Raw genomic sequence first — 18,512 nt, 5'->3', positions numbered from 1 at the left:
AGTTTCTCCGACCAGCTCACCGCAGCTGGTCAAAGAGGTCTGCAGCACAGAAAATGCCCTTCGGCCCATCAAGTCTGCACCAGTCGGAGACTAACCCCTGACTGTTTTCATCACCTTTTCCAACGGTTGGCTCGTAGCTTCAACAAAGTTGGGATGGAATTGTTCAATTCATAGTGTCTCAACTTTCTCTGGGGATCTCTGTGTGTTGTACCCTGAAAGGCAGAGGGTTGGAGATTGCCCCCATTCCCAACCTGTCTGAAATGTCTTGTTTCCCTTCTCCTGTGTTTTGTATGTGATAGATGAAGACAGGGTGTAATTTCCCTTTTTATTTGTTGACATTACTGAATCGTAACCGGTAGGATTCCAGTCTATGAGGGTAAAGCCAAATGAATTTCAAGTCCATTGCCTTAAACACGCATCGACGATTACAGAACAACACTGTCCTCTTCATTTTCCAGGTGTCTCAGTACATTCAAAGAATACGGCAGAAGCTCGATGGGTCTAGCAGTATCTGTGAAAAGAGAAACAGAAATAACGGTTTGAGTGTGGTATGTATTTCTGTTTGAGAACTCGAGCAGCCTGTGTCTAATCAAATGATTAGCCTGTCTTGCTGAAGTTTGAGCGAGAATATACCCTTCAGGAAGTTGTTCAAGATGTAGTCGGCAGGATTCAACCCTGCATGGGGAAACACCAATGGATTATTAACCCATCGCCTTACTCACTCTGCCACGAATACTCTTGCGTGCAAGAGGCTTAATAATTCTTCTAGAATGGAGCGTTGTAACCTGAAACACCAGCATTTGGCTTGTCCTGTCCGCAGCATGACCCCAGTATTCACTGTCACCCTCTCTTGGTTCAGAACGGAGGAGGATGCTGGGAGATCAAGTTGAATGACACCCACATTGATGAGAGGTAAAGGGGATGGGAAGGATCCATTTTCATGTGCAGAGAGATTCATAAACACAGCAGTGGATCGAGAAAGAAAAATGTCCTTGTACTTGTCTAGCGCTGTCCCTGCGAGCTGGATTACGGTCAGTGACGTGCTTTTGAAAAGATTCACCATTGGCAAACCAAAGTGCAAATCTGGTCGATTTATTTAATCAGAGGTCAAAATAGGAAAATATTTCAGGTACATACAGCTGGCACTGGACAGTGCAGACCTATTCTCAGAGGGTTATTCTGCTCTGATTTACGTCTGGGACAATGTGGGAACAGGGGGGTTTCTAACAGCGGAACGGGTCACAAATTGAAGACTCTGATGAGAAGGATATTCTTTCTTTCAGAGGGGAGCAAAACGATGGATTTCTATAGGTCAAAGGGCTGTGAAGGCTAGCTATATTCAAGACTGAGATAGACAAACATTTAGTTAATTCACAATCAAATGCTACGGTGATCAGGCTGAAATGGGGGGGGGGGTTGAGGATTAACAAATTAGTCGGGATCTCATTGAAATCTGTCGCCCACGTGATCGGCTAAATTGCTTCCATCTGCTCTCATATCTTTGCTGTTACTTGGAAGATGCGAGACACCATTGTAAAAGAAGAAAAGCGGAAATTTCGGAAGAGATGATTGCAGTCAAACTGTGTCAAAATTATTTATTGGAAGGAATATCATATTTGGCAATTTGCCAGATTTCTTTACGAACATGTCCAGCAAAGCTGATCAAGGGAGCTATTCAGCTTGGACAAGAAACAAGCAAAGATTAGTGACATTTGTTTTCTGGCAAAATACATGGCCTTTCCTGATGCTCACAATGAAAGAGATGGTTTCCAAGAAAAGACAGAGACTAAGTCACCTGTAAAGTAATCGATGACCAAGACATGACTCGCGATGTTCTATGGGACATATATGATTTATTGATTATTATTCTCCAAACTTCCTTTACAATGGAACCGGGAGTGGGAGTGGAAAATTAAAGCCACCCATGATTATGGCCATCTTTTATCACTCACACACTGTTCATTTCTTGTATGATTTATCTCACATTGTGGTTACTGCGAGTGCGCTTGTAAACTGCATCTGCCGGTGAGTTCTTTCCTCACTGTTCCTCATCTCTTCCAAAACACATTTTGCATCCTTATCTCCTGAATGAAGGTAATCTCTAACCATTGTACAAGTGTCACTAAAACCTCTGCATGTCACACGCCTCTTTATGTCATCTCCCAATATTAGTTGATACTTTACTGTGCTGCAATTGTCCAAAATAAGATTAATAAAATAACAAAATAGAGACTGGTGGACCTGGGTTTGCAACGTACGTTATTGCAGCTAAACCGCAGATGACTGCCCACAATCCGATCACGGAAACACTCACCGAACCATCAGGCAACACAGAATAAGTTCAGCACTAGAGGACATGTCAGGATCAGCACCAGAAACACAACAGAAATATTTCTCTGCGCTGCTATGTTGGATGGATTTCTCAATGAGCAATCGGGAATGACATGTGTTCCATCAGGAGTGACGTCACACCCGGAAGTAACCAGTGTCACAGACGGTCATGTGATCCAAGTTCCAAGCCCCGGAATCCGAGACTCTCAGTTCCCTGTGGATAGCTCCAAGGAACAGCCGTCCGTGGAGTTTATGGGTTAGTTGAACTTTATGAATGCAGCTCGCTAGTTGTCGGCCTGTTTCTCCGATATAGTGTTTCATGCAGTCGCTGCGTGGAATCTACACAACCAGGTTTGTACATGATGGGTATTGGGTGTTGTGTTCTGGGGAGTTTTGTCTGAGTGAGGCTGTCGGTTTTTGTGTCTGTTGTAACCCAGTGTGTTCAGAGGAGTCTGACTGTCAGTTCCCAGCAATTTATTTTAATAAAGGGGAGTATTCTTTTCAAATTGCCTGGTGGCATATCCTCGTTGCGAATTTCGTGTGCCAGACATCTGGGAATGAAATCGTGGGGATATCCATTCTTGGCAAAGAAATTGTGTGACAGTCAGGAATTGTCACGGACCAGCTGTCCCGAGTAGCAATCCGTCCAGACGGCAAGGTTTGGTGAGAACAGCACAATAGTAATAGGACAGGGCAAACAGAAGGCAGCCAGAGAATTTCTAGAAGCAGGGCACACATCCGCGGATTCCATCAATAAACAGATTCATCTGAACCCAGTCTGTAACCCCAAAAACCGGAAGCAGTGGGAATGAAACCAAATCAATTCCAACTGCCCCAGGACAGCAGCGCTTCACAACAGGCTCTGCAGCCCTGAGGATGGCACCCAGAAATGTGAGGAAAATGCTGCAAACCATCTTCCCAGCTCCGCCAAACATTCCAACACCAACTCCAGGAGGCACACCGGCACCACATCTTTCTGCTCCAAAACGCTCCGGATTTCTGCAGCAGAGTATTGTACCCTGAATCCCCGGGAACAAGGTGAGGATGGCAACCCGGACACGGCCAGGAACGGCAGTGAGATTGAGGGCAACAGCTGCCATTGTCGGACGGACAGCCACAAACACTCCCTTTGAAAAGGACTTTGTCCATATGAAAGTCTGGACAGCAGTATAACCCGGGGACCAAACAGACTGTGCTGGGGATTCATATTCCAGACAATTTACGGTGGGCACCGTTTTCCCTGAAAGTGAGTGGGGATTGATATTTCATTGCTGATGTGAAACCAGATCCTCCACTGAATCTGCTCGCCGGTTTTTGTTGCTGTGGTGAAACGGTGGGCAATCACGGTGTGAAACTTTGTTCTAGCTCTCTGGTTTCCTTCATTCCTGTCCTGGTCAGGGAGGCTGGGGATTGGTCCTCTCCATCAGATGGAGGGACCAGCGCATTGTTGAACCAATTTAATCAAGAATGGAATTGGTCATCTTCACTTCTCATGGTTCATTGTGGTTCTGTTTTGTTGGATGTTACTTGAGCACTTTCTGGGACTTGACAATGCATTAAAGCTCCAGTCTGTTTGGAAGCACGGTTTGGAATTGTCTCGCTGCCGTTTGTGTGAGCAGTACATGACATAGACGAATCGCACTACCTCAAAGTCAGCATGTCAGTGTGTCTGGCAATGGGTCCGCCTTTTCTGTTTTGCTTCTGTTCCACGCTAAGAGCTGTCAGTTTTTGGATTCGCTGGAGTGCTGAGGGGGTAACACAATTTGTGTGGTATTTTTCTTCAGGCCAAAATCCACCCTCCCGGAAAAATAGCCAAACGCGCTGAGTAACAAACAGCACGCGTTTTTTAGCAAATGGTCTATTCAAACTGGTGTCAGCTTCTGGAGCGTCTCAGAGTTGCCAAGCAGGGAAACAGACCCTGCTATCTAACTTGCCACTGCTAAACAAATAACCGAAATTAATCTAACCATATTTGCCAAAATTTGTCCCTTATCTCTCCGAACCCTTTCAGATGCCTTTGAAATGTTGTGAGCGCACCAGTCTCTGACACTAAATATGGCCATTCATTCTGTACACACGGAAATGTCTGTGTTCAAAACAAGTGTCCCTCACATCCCCTTTAAATGTTACTGTTCTCACATTTAACCAATGTTATCTCGCTTTGAACTCATGTGCCTTGTGAAAAATTACTCCCTGACTCTTTTCTAAGTCCGTCTGCCTCATGACTTTATAAAATTCTGTAAGGCCATTCCTCAGCCCTGAAGCTCCAGGGAAAACTGTCGAAGCCAATTCAGCTTCGTGCTATTGTCCAAACAGTGTAAACCTTGGAAACCCTTTCAAATATTTTCGAAATTGTTCCACGTTCGTTACTGAATGTGCGATCTGTTTGTGCCTGAAGTGAAGCGATGCTGAAACGCTAGTAAAGGAATTTTGGCACTCAGCTTCGCTGTAGTAGCGTTGCCGAGTGGTCTAAGGCGCTGGATTTAAGCTCCAGTCTCTATCGAGTCGTGGGTTCGAATCCCAGCGGTTGCTCCGCTGCAAGCAGTTGAACAGAGCAGAACCTCTGCAGGCCGTCTGCGTTTTCGTTGTTGTGTTTGCCGCTGCTCAGGTCAACTCATTCCGACTGAGTCTGAAAACAGTGTGAGTCCTTGCTGTCGGGCCCTCCTCAACCCCTCTCCTTTCGGATATCTGCATGGCCAGTTTCTGTGTCTCAAATAGTCAGCGCGTTTGTGTGAAAGTTTGGTGGTTCGAGCCCTCCCTTCGCACTGAGCCTCAATTATTTCAGTTCAAGCATTGAGACCAACCATGTCCCGACACTGCAACCACCAGAACCCACCCGAGTCTGCAGCTGGATGTGGCCCCAATCTCTCCAAGGCCCCGCTGCCAACAGAAAGCGGCTACTGCAGCTTCAATCAGCGGCTTCCTGCTCAGCCCTGGGACACAGCACATGGAAAATCCTTCCCCAGGAACGGCTCTTCCCGTGTGAAAGGGACAACCATTCCACTTTAAATTGGACACGGCTTCAGAGGATTGTTCCTGTTCTTGGAACGTTTCATAAACAAACCTCCTGTCTCGCAAATAAGAAGTGGGAAAAGTTGTTGGCAGGAAGAATAGAGAAAGTGTTGACTGTGAGGACTCTGTCTCGTCAGCAGGTGGGATTCCTTACACTCCAAACAGGAATGATTGGGTTTCCTTAGGTAACTTCCCAATTGATTTACCGTCCGCCAGAGTGACTGGGAATCACTCCGGCGACATATAGATGAGTATAAAAATATGAAAATATTTATATTAATTCTTAAATCCAGAGACAAGTGCTAAATAGATAATAATGTTCTGTTGGAATAATAGCTGAGAAATGGAAAGTGTGAATGATGACATTTGTGATTGGGAGGAATGAACTGGATCCTTGCAAATTGCAATGCCGGGTGAAATATGCTCAGTACGAAATGACACACTCATCAATCGTGAGCCTGGCCCAGCTACTTTAGTCGGTAGAGCATGAGATGCTTAATCTCAGGGCCGTAGGTACAAGACTCACGATGGGCCCTTCCCCTCCTTTAAAGAAATCCAGCTCTCTGCTCCACTTGCAGTATTGCAACCCAGTGTAGGGGTTGGTTTTGACACGTCGATCCGACTGCGTTTGATCACACCTCGGTTTCTGAGTGAAAATTGTCTCCACTTTCCTGGAAGTGCCAGAGACAAGTTTATCAGTGCAGCCGAATATACGATGAATGGTGTCCCTTCCAAAACGTCAGGTTCCACTCCAAACGTGCACCAAACAAAGTGCTTAGAGACACACAACACGAATGGCTACGTGTTGGGGGGGGTCTGACAGTGACCGCTCAATGTGAAATGGTCCTGAACCAAAATGAAGTCATTCAGACCGTTCTGACGGAAGCCGAAGGGAACTCTCCCTGAACGTTTCACAATTCACACGGAAAATGATCTTGTGTGCTCATGGGGGTTCACGTAATGAAGAGTTTATTGTCAGTAACAGGGGTGGGGAAGGGGCAGGATTGTGAGGTTTCACAGTGGGACAGAAGTGATCTGGGTGAACGGGTCAATCAAACATCCCCAGAGCACGGGACAGCTGATTGGTCCCGGATCACTCCCATCTTCTGTTTCGGAACCAACAAATGAAATTGCTGGAAAATCTCAGCAGGTCTGCTCACATTTTGGAAAGGAAGAGAGTTAAGACTTGGGGACTAGTGACATTTCTTTTTGCATGTCCATCTCCCTCTGGATTGGTGCACTCTTCCTTTTTATTGACTATCTTCTGACTTTCAAATTTATACTCAGCTTCTCTTTTATTGTATTTTCCTCTCCAACTATTTTCCCAGTTTTTAAATTTGTATCAGATCTGTCCCATCTCTCACTTTGCCCATTTATGACCGGAGAACTTGGAAATGAACAATTAACTCTGTTTCTCATTCCTTAGATACCAGGTGACCAGAGACCGGAAGGTATAGGATGACGGTTAGAGCTTTCAGCCCATAGTCTGCTCTGCCATTGGATCATGACTAATACCGTTCTCAATCCCATTCTCCAGTCTTCTCCCTGTAACACTCATTCCCCCTGAATTTAGGACCCAGTCTTTTTTTTCCCAGACTGGGTCTACATCCTCCCCAACCCCCTCCCCATCTGCTAGCGGCTGTTACACCGTGTCTCTGTGTGTGATCGAGCTGAGTTTCAGTCCCACACGGCAAACCCAATCTGTTCTGAACAACACAATCACCGCTGGGGGACAGCTCGATCAGGTCTCTGGCCCCACTGTGTTTCTGTGGGGAAGCAGTTATCACCTTCACCTCCCAAGGGAAGGATCGGTGCTTCAAATATCTGGGCAGTAACATAGGTGGAGGGAATTGCTCTCTGACCTGGTCAGTAAACCTTACTCTGTATGTCCCTGCCCATTCCTGCCGTTGTCGTGAAAGGGAAAACAAGTCCAATTAATTACTGTGTACGATTTTATTCGATACACATTCTTCCTTGTTCAGAATATAGGTGGATGTTTCCAGCACAGATCCTCACTGTTTTGAAGAATGCAGTCGGCGGGCCCTGATACTTTCTGGAGAGGAGAAGCATCTGTTTGTGCAGAAAGTGGCCTAGTTCAGAGCTGAGCAGAAATATTGTTGTTCCCTCTTTAAGGGCAACAGTTTTCCAAAGTTAAATTCACACAACACCAGGTTATAGTCCAACAGGTTTAATTGGAAGCACACTAGCTTTCGGAACGACGCTCCTTCATCAGGTGATAGTGGAGGGCTCGATCCAAACACAGAATTTATAGCAAACATATACAGTGTGATGTAACTGAAATTATACATTGAAAAATTGATTGTCTGTTAAGCCTTTCATCTGTTAGAATACAGTGATAGTTTCACTTCTTTCATGTGTAAATCACAAAACCCTTTTTTAAAGTTGCATTCTCGGGTTAGCTGTTAACAATGGTGATAGCTCGACAATATGTTGAAGGTGTTAGCCCCCTGTGGATGTTTAATAACTTATTCCCAATCCCTTTTGGATTTAGTTCCATGAAACCGTTTATCATTAAATCTCTGCAGCCTCCACCCTATTACAAACCATCTCATTATTTCTTCAGCGTTACCCCCATTCCAATTGCTCAGAAATCATTACTTTTCTAACTTCCTTCCGGTCTTCTGAATCCCCCCACCCTCATAACACACGGGGTAACCTTTCCCTTCTCCCTATAGATGCTGCCTGACCTTATCAGATTTCTCAGCATGGCCTGTGATTATTTCAGAGGGAATGACATCTCCCTGTTCCTGTTTCTGTGAGAGGATACATTACCCAATCCGACTCCTTGATAATCCGTTTGTTCACAGAGAAAAGAGGGATCGCTCTGTCCAAATTCATAACATGCACAAAAGGGCATCAATATATTGTGGTGGTATTAAAAATAAAACATCTTAAACCAAATGAAATCCATGAGGAAATGACATGTTGCAATGGGATCTGTAAGGGGCAGGAATTCAATCCGCCCTCCCCCTGTTGTTATTGGGTATGATGCTCCTGACCCACCAATCCACAGATCTGACTGAATGCACAAACAATCCCTCTCCATCCATTTCATTCAGAATAAGGTCAATAACAGGACGGATTAAAACACAATACAAACTGTGATGAATGCTGCATGTAGGGTGGCATGTTACTGTAGAGTTTTTACAGCACTGAGATCAGGCTGTTCGGCCCATCATTCACACACCAGTCTAACCCTCTGGACTCCCTCTCTAAACCTCTCCAATTCCCCAGATCCCTGTCTGATTGAAGACTGTCTGTGTGGGGTTTGCACATTCTCCCCGGGTCTGTATGGGTTCCCTCCGGGTTCTCCGGTTCCCTCCCACAGTCCAGACACGTGCAGGTTAGGGTGGGTTGGCCATGGTAAACTATCCCTCGTATCCAGAGGTGTGTAGGTGAGGTGGATTACCCATGGGGAATGAGGGGTTACAGGGAGAGGTGGGGGCGGGGGTGAGTCTTGGTGGGATGCATGATGGGCCGAATGGCCGGTTTCCACACTGTAGTGATTCTATGATTCCATGCTCCTTCCCATCTGCCTCTATGGATGAGGGAGACTATCACCTGACCCAATATCCCCTTCGGTGGCTCAACGTTTGCTTTGTTTCCAACAAAGAGCTGCAGATGCTGCAGATCTGAGAGACAGCACATAAATTGCTGGAGAAACTCAGCAGGTCTGGCAGCATCTGTGGGGAGGGAACCTTTCAGATCACAGGGATTGGTCTTCAGAACTGAAGGGTTCTGATTCTGGTGCTGTCAGACCTGCTGAGCTTCTCCAGCAATTTTTTGTTTGGATTTCAGCCCCAATCCAGTTGGTGATGATCACGGCATTGTTAAGTGAGTTTGGGAATGGGGACTCAGCTGGGAGCAGGGTGATGGTGGGATAGTGGGGAGCATAGCTGTCTTCCAAGCCGTTGACCCAGGTTAGATTCCCGGCTACTGCAGTGTTGTGGCTTGTCAATATTGTTTTAAAGGAAAGGCACTGGGATAACTAGAGGAAATAAATCTTTCATTCTGTGGTAAAATGGATCAGTCAGATTGCTCCTGGCTTTTCCTGGCGATGGTTCCTGTGAATTGCAGTGTGGAACCAGGCAGCATTGCTCGGCATCTCGGAAGCTTTCCCCTCTGCTGCTTCCCATTTCTGATTGAAATATTGGGTACCGCACAAGGATGGGTTTGTTTTGTTCGAAAAGTGAGAGACTGCTCCTGTCAGGAACCTGAAATAATTACAGAAGCCGCTGGAAACACTGAACAGTTCCAACAGCTTCTGTAGTGGTGGGGAGGGATGGTTAATGTGTCAAATCTACACAAGGATAAAATAAACTCCAACCTCTAAACAGAGTTCCTAAGTTTTACAAACATCTGCATATCATTTTTCTGAACCATCAATTCCCCTTAAACCCTTCCAATGTGGAATAGCATCTTTCTGACTCTCACTTTGAGAGATGTCCCTCACTGAGCTCCTCCACCATTCTTTCCATTTCACTGGGGACCCACTATCCACAGTCTCCAATCAAATGACCTGAACTCAGACACACAGAGATCTTAAAGAGTGACACAATGCAGATAGGAAGTTGATTTCATTTCTGTTTCTGAGTCCAATCTTCACTCAGTGAGACAGAGTCAGGTATTCAAGGCTCAAACAAGAGCTGGATTCTGCTTCTGGTGATTGTCTTCATTCAGTGAGAAGGAGGGCCGTGGGCCAGAAGGAGCTCATCATTGTGCTTCGGGTTGTCTGCTCAGTCTGCAGCATTGCAGGCCGTGGGAGCTGGGCAGTGGGAAAGGTACCTCGTGTGGACTGTAATAGGACTTTCAACACATTGTTCCAGGCCAGTTACAGAGCTCCAGGAATTCTGAATGAGGATCGGAAAAATGCATTGATTGAAGGAGGAGAATCAGGAAAACAAGATAAAGCTGATGAGATCAGCAGGATTTCTTGGTCTAACTCTGTGCCATACTTTATTTTCTGCTTCGTAAATCTACAATCCGGAGCTCAACCCACTCAGAGCAATATAAGCTCAGAAACAAATCATTCAGTCCAACATATCCATGCTGAACTGATATCCGATGTCAATCTCATCCTATTTGTCAGAATTTGGCCCATGTTCCTCTGAACCCTTTTTAATTCCTACACCCACCCAGATACCTTTGAAATGTTGTAATTGTACCAGCCTCCACTATTTCCTCTGGCAGCTCATGCACTCAGTGCCCTCTGTGTGAAATATGTTCCCCTCAGGTCCCTTTTATGTTTCCCCTCCTAACTTTAACACATGCCATCTGCTTCTGGACTCCCCCACCACAGGGAAATCACCTTGTCTTTTTACCCTATTGAGGGTCCTTCATGATTTTGTGAACCTCTATCAGGTTACCCCTCAGCTACTGACGCTCCGGGGATAATAGCCTCAACCTATACAGTCTTAACCTCCAGCACAAACCCTCCAACCTTGGCAACATCCATGGAAACCTTTTCTGCACCCATTAAACTTTCACAACATCCTTCTTTAGGAGGGAGTACAGAATTGCACGATATACCAAAAGTGGCTGAACCAATACTGCAACATCACCTCCCCACTGCTTTACACAATTAACTGAGCAATAAAGACAAAAACGACAAACGCTTTCTTCACTATCCTATCGAAATTTTAGTCCACCTTCAATGCTCTATGATGCTACACTCCGGGTATATTTGTTTAGCATCATCCCTAGTTCCTTGTCATTCAGTATATATGTCCTGCTCTCTTTTGCCTTTCCAAAATGCAGCACCTCACATTTATCTAAAGTCATCTCCATCTGCCACTGCTCGCCCCATTGGCCCATCTGATCAAGATCCCATTGTACTCTGAGGTAACCATCTTCACTGTCCTCCACACCTCCAAATTTACTGTCATCTGCAAACTTACTAACCATTCGTCCTATGGTCACATCCAAATCATTTATATAAATGACAAAACAACAGTGGACCCAGCACCGATCCTTGTGGCACACCGCTGGTCACAGGCCTCCAGTCTGAAAAGCAACCCTCCCCCACCACACTCTGTCTTCTACCTTCAAGCCAGTTCTCCACCCAAGGGGTAATTCTACTGCCCCAACATACAAGTTTGAAAATATGACACCAATCTATTCCTGATGCCAACAGGCGGGTCAGTTTGCCACCGGTGCTGTTTACACTTGGAATATACCTGGAGCAGAACAACACAAACCCAACTGGAGAGGGTGGCTCTGTATAAGGAGAGTCAGGGTGGAAATAAAATTCAACAAATGTGATGGAATAAAATCAAAGATCAATGAAGGTAATGCCGTCCAAACTGGTTCACAACTTATTACATAAGGGGCAGGATAAAAACTGAAGCTATTGTAATAAATGGCTCCAGCTCACCATGGAGAATTAATGTGCTAGGACAGAAAAATTCTGAGTGATCATAAATTGCTGCAAGTTGGAAACAGCAGAATTAAAATCCAACTTGTTTTTTTACTGTAAGGATGAATATTTTAATCCTGTTGTTCTTTCTCTACGAATGATACAGATGGTCATTTATTATCCAGAAAGAAAAGACAATCAATATTTTCTTTGTCATCCAACTTGGATTTGGAGAAGATACTGTGGATGATACCAGCCAACAGGATTGCTTGTACAAACAGGCGAATAATAATGTCTCCAGGAAATAGCAGAAGGTTGTGGAGGGAAATGAACAGATTGAAGCTCGCTGTGATGGAGTTTGGTATAAAAGGCTAAAGAGAGACAAACTCGACCGAACTACAGAGTGTGAAATGTGAACATGGATAGAGTTACCTTGGTATTCATGTGCACAGATCTTTTACTGTAACAAGATCTGCTGAAGGGGGAAATAGAAAACATGTGGGATCTTAAGAATCACAAATGACCCATTGAGTAAGGAGAAAGAAAATACATAAAGGGAAACCCCTGCTGTTCCTGGGGATCTGAAATCTAACCTCAGCAGGTCAGGCAGCATCTGTGAGAAGGGAACCGGTACCCATTTCTCCCACAGCAGTCTGCAAGGCACCAAGGGAGCTCCCTGATCTGATTGGCTCTGTGATAATTAACACTGCACACATATATTAATCCAGTAGGTCAGCTTCTTAGTTAAACAGTGATTTCCTGAGAGTGACGAGGCAGACCCTTGTATGTTGTTCACACCTACATGGTCAGTAAAATGGTATCCTGCCTGTCCCATTGCAAACCCAGCTTCAGCTCTGACCATATTTCCTGAAACCCAGCAAAGGGGAGGAAACACTGCCTCCTGGTCTTAGGTTCTTCGCTGTAGGAAAAGGTTTCTCTTCCTGTGATCTCCCTCTGACAACTCCATTGCTTTTAGTTTCTCTCGCTTGATTGGCTTTCTGTTCCTTCTGGTTTCGTGGTCTAGTCACACTTACCAAAGCTGAGGCTCCTGCTAAATGGTAGAATCGGGCTAGGGCATCAGTAAGTGGAAGAATTAGTACAGGGGTATGAGTAAATGGGAGATTTGGTGGGAAACAATAAATGGAAGATTCAGTGCACAGCGCCATTACATTGGAAAACTGCTGTGAGTGTCAATATATGAGAGAATTGGAGCAGAGCATGTCTAAATTGGGAAATAGGGGCAGGAAATCAATAAGAAGAATTGTTGTTGCAAGCATCAGTTAATCGGAGATTCAGTTCAGTGCACTATTAAATTTAAAAAATGCAGGTTGCCAATAATTGGAGAATTCATTCAGGTGCCATTAAATTCGAAGTGGGAGAACGAGGGCAGGATAACACTCAATGGGAGAGTTGGTGCAGTTCCAGGATTTGTGCAGGATAGGGAAACGGGGGAAATAGCCATAAATAGAGTCATACAATCATAGAGATTTACAACACAGAAAAAGATCTTTCGGTCTAACTTGTCCATGCCACAATTTAAGAATTCTGGCAGAACTCCACTCAATTGAACCATTGCAAGGAACAACTTAACGGGAGAATTGGGCAAGGTCTTATCAAAATGTTATTGGACCAGCCTCCACTACTTCCTCTGGCAGCTAATGCACACAGTGCCATCTGCATGAAAAATGTTCCTCTTAGGTCCCTATTATGTTTCCCCTCTCAACGTTAACATGTACCATCTGCTTCAGGACTCCCCCACCACAGGGAAATCACATTGCCTTTTTAACCTATTGAGGACCTTCATGGAAGAATTGGTGCAGTGTAACACTAAATGGGAGAATTCGGGCAGGGCTATACTTGATGGAAGATTTAGAGTAGGGCACCCAAAAAGCGTTCGACGTTCTCAGTCAATATGATGATTGTGCAAGGCAGCACTCTGAGGAGAACTGGTTCAGGACTTCAGTAATTGGGGAAAGTGGTGCTCAGCAACACTGAATTGGAGAATTGGTGTGGGGTATCAGTAAATGAGAGACCTGGTGTAGGGTGCTGATAACTTCGAGAATTGGAGCAAATGGGAGAACACGGGCAGTGAATCAGTAAATAGGACAAATGTTGCAAAGGATTAATGGTCTAGAATCAATGCAGTGCACCACGAAATGGGGGAGTTGGTGCTGTTCACCACTAAAGGGAAGATATGTGTAGGATCAGTAATTAGGAGATTTGATGCAGGGATCGCCAAGATTAGAGAATTCTGGCAGCTGGTTACTAAATGAGAGAATTGTTGCAGAGAAATACTGAATGGGAGACTTGGTGCACAGTGGAGCTAAATTAGAGAGTGGGTGCATGGAACCAGTAAATGGGAGAATTAGAGTAGCGCACCCTTAAACGGTAGAATCGGGCTCGGGCATCAGTAAATAGAAGAATTAGTACAGGGGCATGAGTAACTGAGAGATTTGGGGGGAATCAATAAATGGGAGATTCGGTGCACAGCGCCATTACATTGGAAAAGTGGTGTGAATGTCAATATATTAGAAAATTCAAGCAAAGCATTTTGAAATTGGGGAATAGGGTCCAGGGAATCAATAAAAAGAAGAAATGTTGCAAGCATCGGTAAATTGGAGATTCAGTTCAGTGCATCACTAAACGATAAAAAAAAATCAGCAGGTCATCCGTACGTGGAAGATGTGCATCAGGGAACAGCTAAATGGAATGAATTGATGCAGAACACCAATAATTGGAGAATTCATGCAGGTGTCATTAAATTCTAAGTGGGAGGACTGGGGCAGGATAACCTCAATGGGTGAGTTGGTGAAATTCCCGAATTAGTGCAGGATTGGTAAATGTGAGAATTGGTGCAGGGAAGTGGAGCAGTAATTACAGCCTCAGAGATGTACAGCACGGAAACAGACCCTTCGATCCAACTTGTCCACGCCTAAATTTAAGAAACCTGGCAGTTCTCCACGGAATTGGAGAATCATTGGAAGGAACTACAAAATGGAAACAATTGGGAAAGGACTTATCGAAATGTGAGAATTTGCAACAGGGCATCAGATACTGGGTGAATTAGTGCAGTTCAGCACTAAATGGGTGAGTTATGCTGTGTTGCACTAAATGGGAGAATTGGGGCAGGAAAATATATTTTGGGAGACTTAGTGTACATAACCCCTAAATTGGGCGAGGGCATCAGTCAATATGGGGATTGGAGTGAGGCAACACTGAGTGGGCTTCAGTAATTGAGGGGAATGGTGCTAACCAACACTGAATTGGAGAATTGGTGCGGGCCATCTATAAATGAGAGAGCTGGAGCACAGTGGAGCTAAATTAGAGAATTGGTGCATGGCAACAGTAAATGGGAGAATAAGAGTAGCGCACCCTTAAATGGTAGAATCGGGCTCGGACATCAGTTGCTGTGGTGAAACGGTGGGCAATCACGGTGTGAAACGTTGTTCTAGCTCTCTGGTTTCCTTCATTCCTGTCCTGGTCAGGGAGACTGGGGATTGATCCTCTCCATCAGATGGAGGGACCAGCGCATTGTTGACCCAATTTAATCAAGAATGGAATTGGTCATCTTCACTTCTCATGGTTCATTGTGGTTCTGTTTTGTTGGATGTTACTTGAGCACTTTCTGGGACTTGACAATGCATTAAAGCTCCAGTATGTTTGGAAGCACGGTTTGGAATTGTCTCGCTGCAGTACATGACATAGACGAATCGCACTCCCTCAAAGTCAGCATGTCAGTGTGTCTGGGAATGGTTCCACCTTTTCTGTTTTGTTTCTGTTCCACGCTAAGAGCTGTCAGTTTTTGGATTCGCTCGAGTGCTGAGGGGGTAACACAATTTGTGTGGTATTTTTCTTCAGGCCAAAATCCACCCTCCCGGAAAAATAGCCAAACGCGCTGAGTAACAAACAGCACGTGTTTTGAGCAAATGGTCAATTCAAGCTGGTGTCAGCTTCTGGAGCATCTCAGAGTTGCCAAGCATGGAAACAGACTCTGCTATCTAACTTGCCACTGCTAAACATATAACCGAAATTAATCTAACCAATATTTGCCAAAATTTGTCCCTTATCTCTCCGAACCCTTTCAGCTGCCTTTGAAATGTTGTGAGCGCACCAGTCTCTGCCCCTAAATATGGCAATTCATTCTGTACACACGGAAATGTCTGTGTTCAAAACAAGTGTCCCTCACATTCCCTTTAAATGTTACTGTTCTCACATTTAACCAATGTTATCTCGCTTTGAACTCATGTGCCTTGTGAAAAATTACTCCCTGACTCTTTTCTCTGTCCGTCTGCCTCATGACTTTATAAAATTCTGTAAGGCCATTCCTCAGCCCTGAAGCTCCAGGGAAAACTGTCGAAGCCAATTCAGCTTCGTGCTATTGTCCAAACAGTGCAAACCTTGGAAACCCTTTCAAATACTTTCGAAATTGTTCCACGTTCGTTACTGAATGCGCGATCTGTTTGTGCCTGAAGTGAAGCGATGCTGAAACGCTAGTAAAGGAATTTTGGCACTCAGCTTCGCTGTAGTAGCGTTGCCGAGTGGTCTAAGGCGCTGGATTTAAGCTCCAGTCTCTATCAAGTCGTGGGTTCGAATCCCACCGCTACCAAGATCGCGGTGGTTGTGCTAATGACAGTTGAAGAGAGCCGCAACTCTGCGTTTTCGTTGTTGTGTTTGCCGCTGCTCAGGTCAACTCATTCCGACTGAGTCTGAAAACAGTGTGAGTCCTTGCTGTCGGACCCTCCTCAACCCCTCTGCTTTCGGATATCTGCATATCTCGAATAGTCAGTGCATTTGTCTGGAAGTTTGGTGGTTCGAGCCCGCCCTTAGCACCAACCCTCAACTATTTCAGTTCAAGCATTGAGACCAACCATGTCCCGACACTGCAACCACGAGAACCCACCCGAGTCTGCAGCTGGATGTGGCCCCAATCTCTCCAAGGCCCCGCTGCCAACAGAAAGCGGCTACTGCAGCTTCAATCAGCGGCTTCCTGCTCAGCCCTGGGACACAGCACATGGAAAATCCTTCCCCAGGAACGGCTCTTCCCGTGTGAAAGGGACAACCATTCCACTTTAAATTGGACACGGCTTCAGAGGATTGTTCCTGTTCTTGGAACGTTTCATAAACAAACCTCCTGTCTCGCAAATAAGAAGTGGGAAAAGTTGTTGGCAGGAAGAATAGAGAAAGTGTTGACTGTGAGGACTCTGTCTCGTCAGCCGATGGGATTCCTTACACTCCAAACAGGAATGATTGGGTTTCCTTAGGTAATTTCCCAATTGATTGGGAAATTGATTGGGAAACCAATTGATTGATTGATTTCCCAAGCGACATAAAGATGAGGATAAAAATATTAAAATATTTATATTGAGTCTTAAATCCAGAGACAAGTGCTAAATAGATAATAATGTTCTGAAGGAATAATAGCTGAGAAATGGAAAGTGTAAATGATGATATTTGTGATTGGGAGGAATGAACTGGATCCTTGTAAATTGCAATGCCGGGTGAAATATGCTCAGGATGAAATGACACACTCATCAATCGTGAACCAGGCCCAGCTACTTTAGTCGGTAGAGCATGAGATGCTTAATCTCAGGGCCGTAGGTTCAAGCCTCACGATGGGCCCTTCCCCTCCTTTAAAGAAATCCAGCTCTCTGCTCCCCTTGCAGTATTGTAACCCAGTGTAGGGGTTGGTTTGTACACGTCGATCCGACTGTGTTTGATCACACCTCGGTTTCTGAGTGAAAGCTGTCTCCACTTGCCCATAAGATGGAATCCCATCTGCTGACGAGACAGAGTCCTCACAGTCAACACTTTCTCTATTCTTCCTGCCAACAACTTTTCCCACTTCTTATTTGCGAGACAGGAGGTTTGTTTATGAAACGTTCCAAGAACAGGAACAATCCTCTGATGCCGTGTCCAATTTTCAGTGGAATGGTTGTCCCTTTCACACGGGAAGAGCCGTTCCTGGGGAAGGATTTTCCATGTGCTGTGTCCCAGGGCTGAGCAGGAAGCCGCTGATTGAAGCTGCAGTCGCCGCTTTCTGTTGGCAGCGGGGCCTTGGAGAGATTGGGGCCACATCCAGCTGCAGACTCGGGTGAGTTCTCGTGTCGGGACATGGTTGGTCTCAATGCTTGAACTGAAATAGTTGATGCTCGGTGGTCAGAGCGGGCTCGAAACACCAAACTTCCAGCCAAATGCAGTGACTATTTGAGACACAGAAACTGGCCATGCAGATATCCGAAAGGAGAGGGGTTGAGGAGGGCCCGACAGCAAGGACTCACACTGTTTTCAGACTCAGTCGGAATGAGTTGACCTGAGCAGCGGCAAACACAACAACGAAAACGCAGAGTTGCGGCTCTCTTCAACTGTCTGTAGCACAACCACCGCGATCTTGGTAGCGGTGGGATTCGAACCCACGACTCGATAGAGACTGGAGTTTAAATCCAGCGCCTTAGACCACTCGGCAACGCTACTACAGCGAAGCTGAGTGCCAAAATTCCTTTACTAGCGTTTCAGCATCGCTTCACTTCAGGCACATACAGATCGCACATTCAGTAACGAACGTGGAACAATTTCGAAAATATTTGAAAGGGTTTCCAAGGTTTACACTGTTTGGACAATAGCACGAAGCTGAATTGGCTTCGACAGTTTTCCCTGGAGCTTCAGGGCTGAGGAATGGCCTTACAGAATTTTATAAAGTCATGAGGCAGACGGACAGAGAAAAGAGTCAGGGAGTAATTTTTCACAAGGCACATGAGTTCAAAGCGAGATAACATTGGTTAAATGTGAGAACAGT

At 45.3% G+C, this 18,512-nt stretch overlaps 2 non-coding genes across 2 annotated transcripts; one reads left to right on the top strand and one right to left on the bottom strand.

Annotated features, from left to right (window-relative positions):
* Positions 1-16,243: 16,243 nt before the first annotated feature.
* Positions 16,244-16,325, top strand: trnal-uaa (transfer RNA leucine (anticodon UAA)). Its single transcript has one exon. It is a non-coding gene; the product is annotated as a tRNA-Leu (tRNA).
* Positions 16,326-18,108: 1,783 nt separating this feature from the next.
* Positions 18,109-18,190, bottom strand: trnal-uaa (transfer RNA leucine (anticodon UAA)). Its single transcript has one exon. It is a non-coding gene; the product is annotated as a tRNA-Leu (tRNA).
* Between the last annotated feature and the right edge of the window lie 322 nt (positions 18,191-18,512).

The sequence above is a fragment of the Chiloscyllium punctatum genome, chromosome 34, assembly GCF_047496795.1.
Source record: "Chiloscyllium punctatum isolate Juve2018m chromosome 34, sChiPun1.3, whole genome shotgun sequence".
In the NCBI taxonomy this organism is placed as follows: domain Eukaryota; kingdom Metazoa; phylum Chordata; class Chondrichthyes; order Orectolobiformes; family Hemiscylliidae; genus Chiloscyllium; species Chiloscyllium punctatum.
The sequence above is the reverse complement of the archived record's forward strand: the minus strand, read 5'-3'. Positions and strand labels throughout refer to the sequence as shown.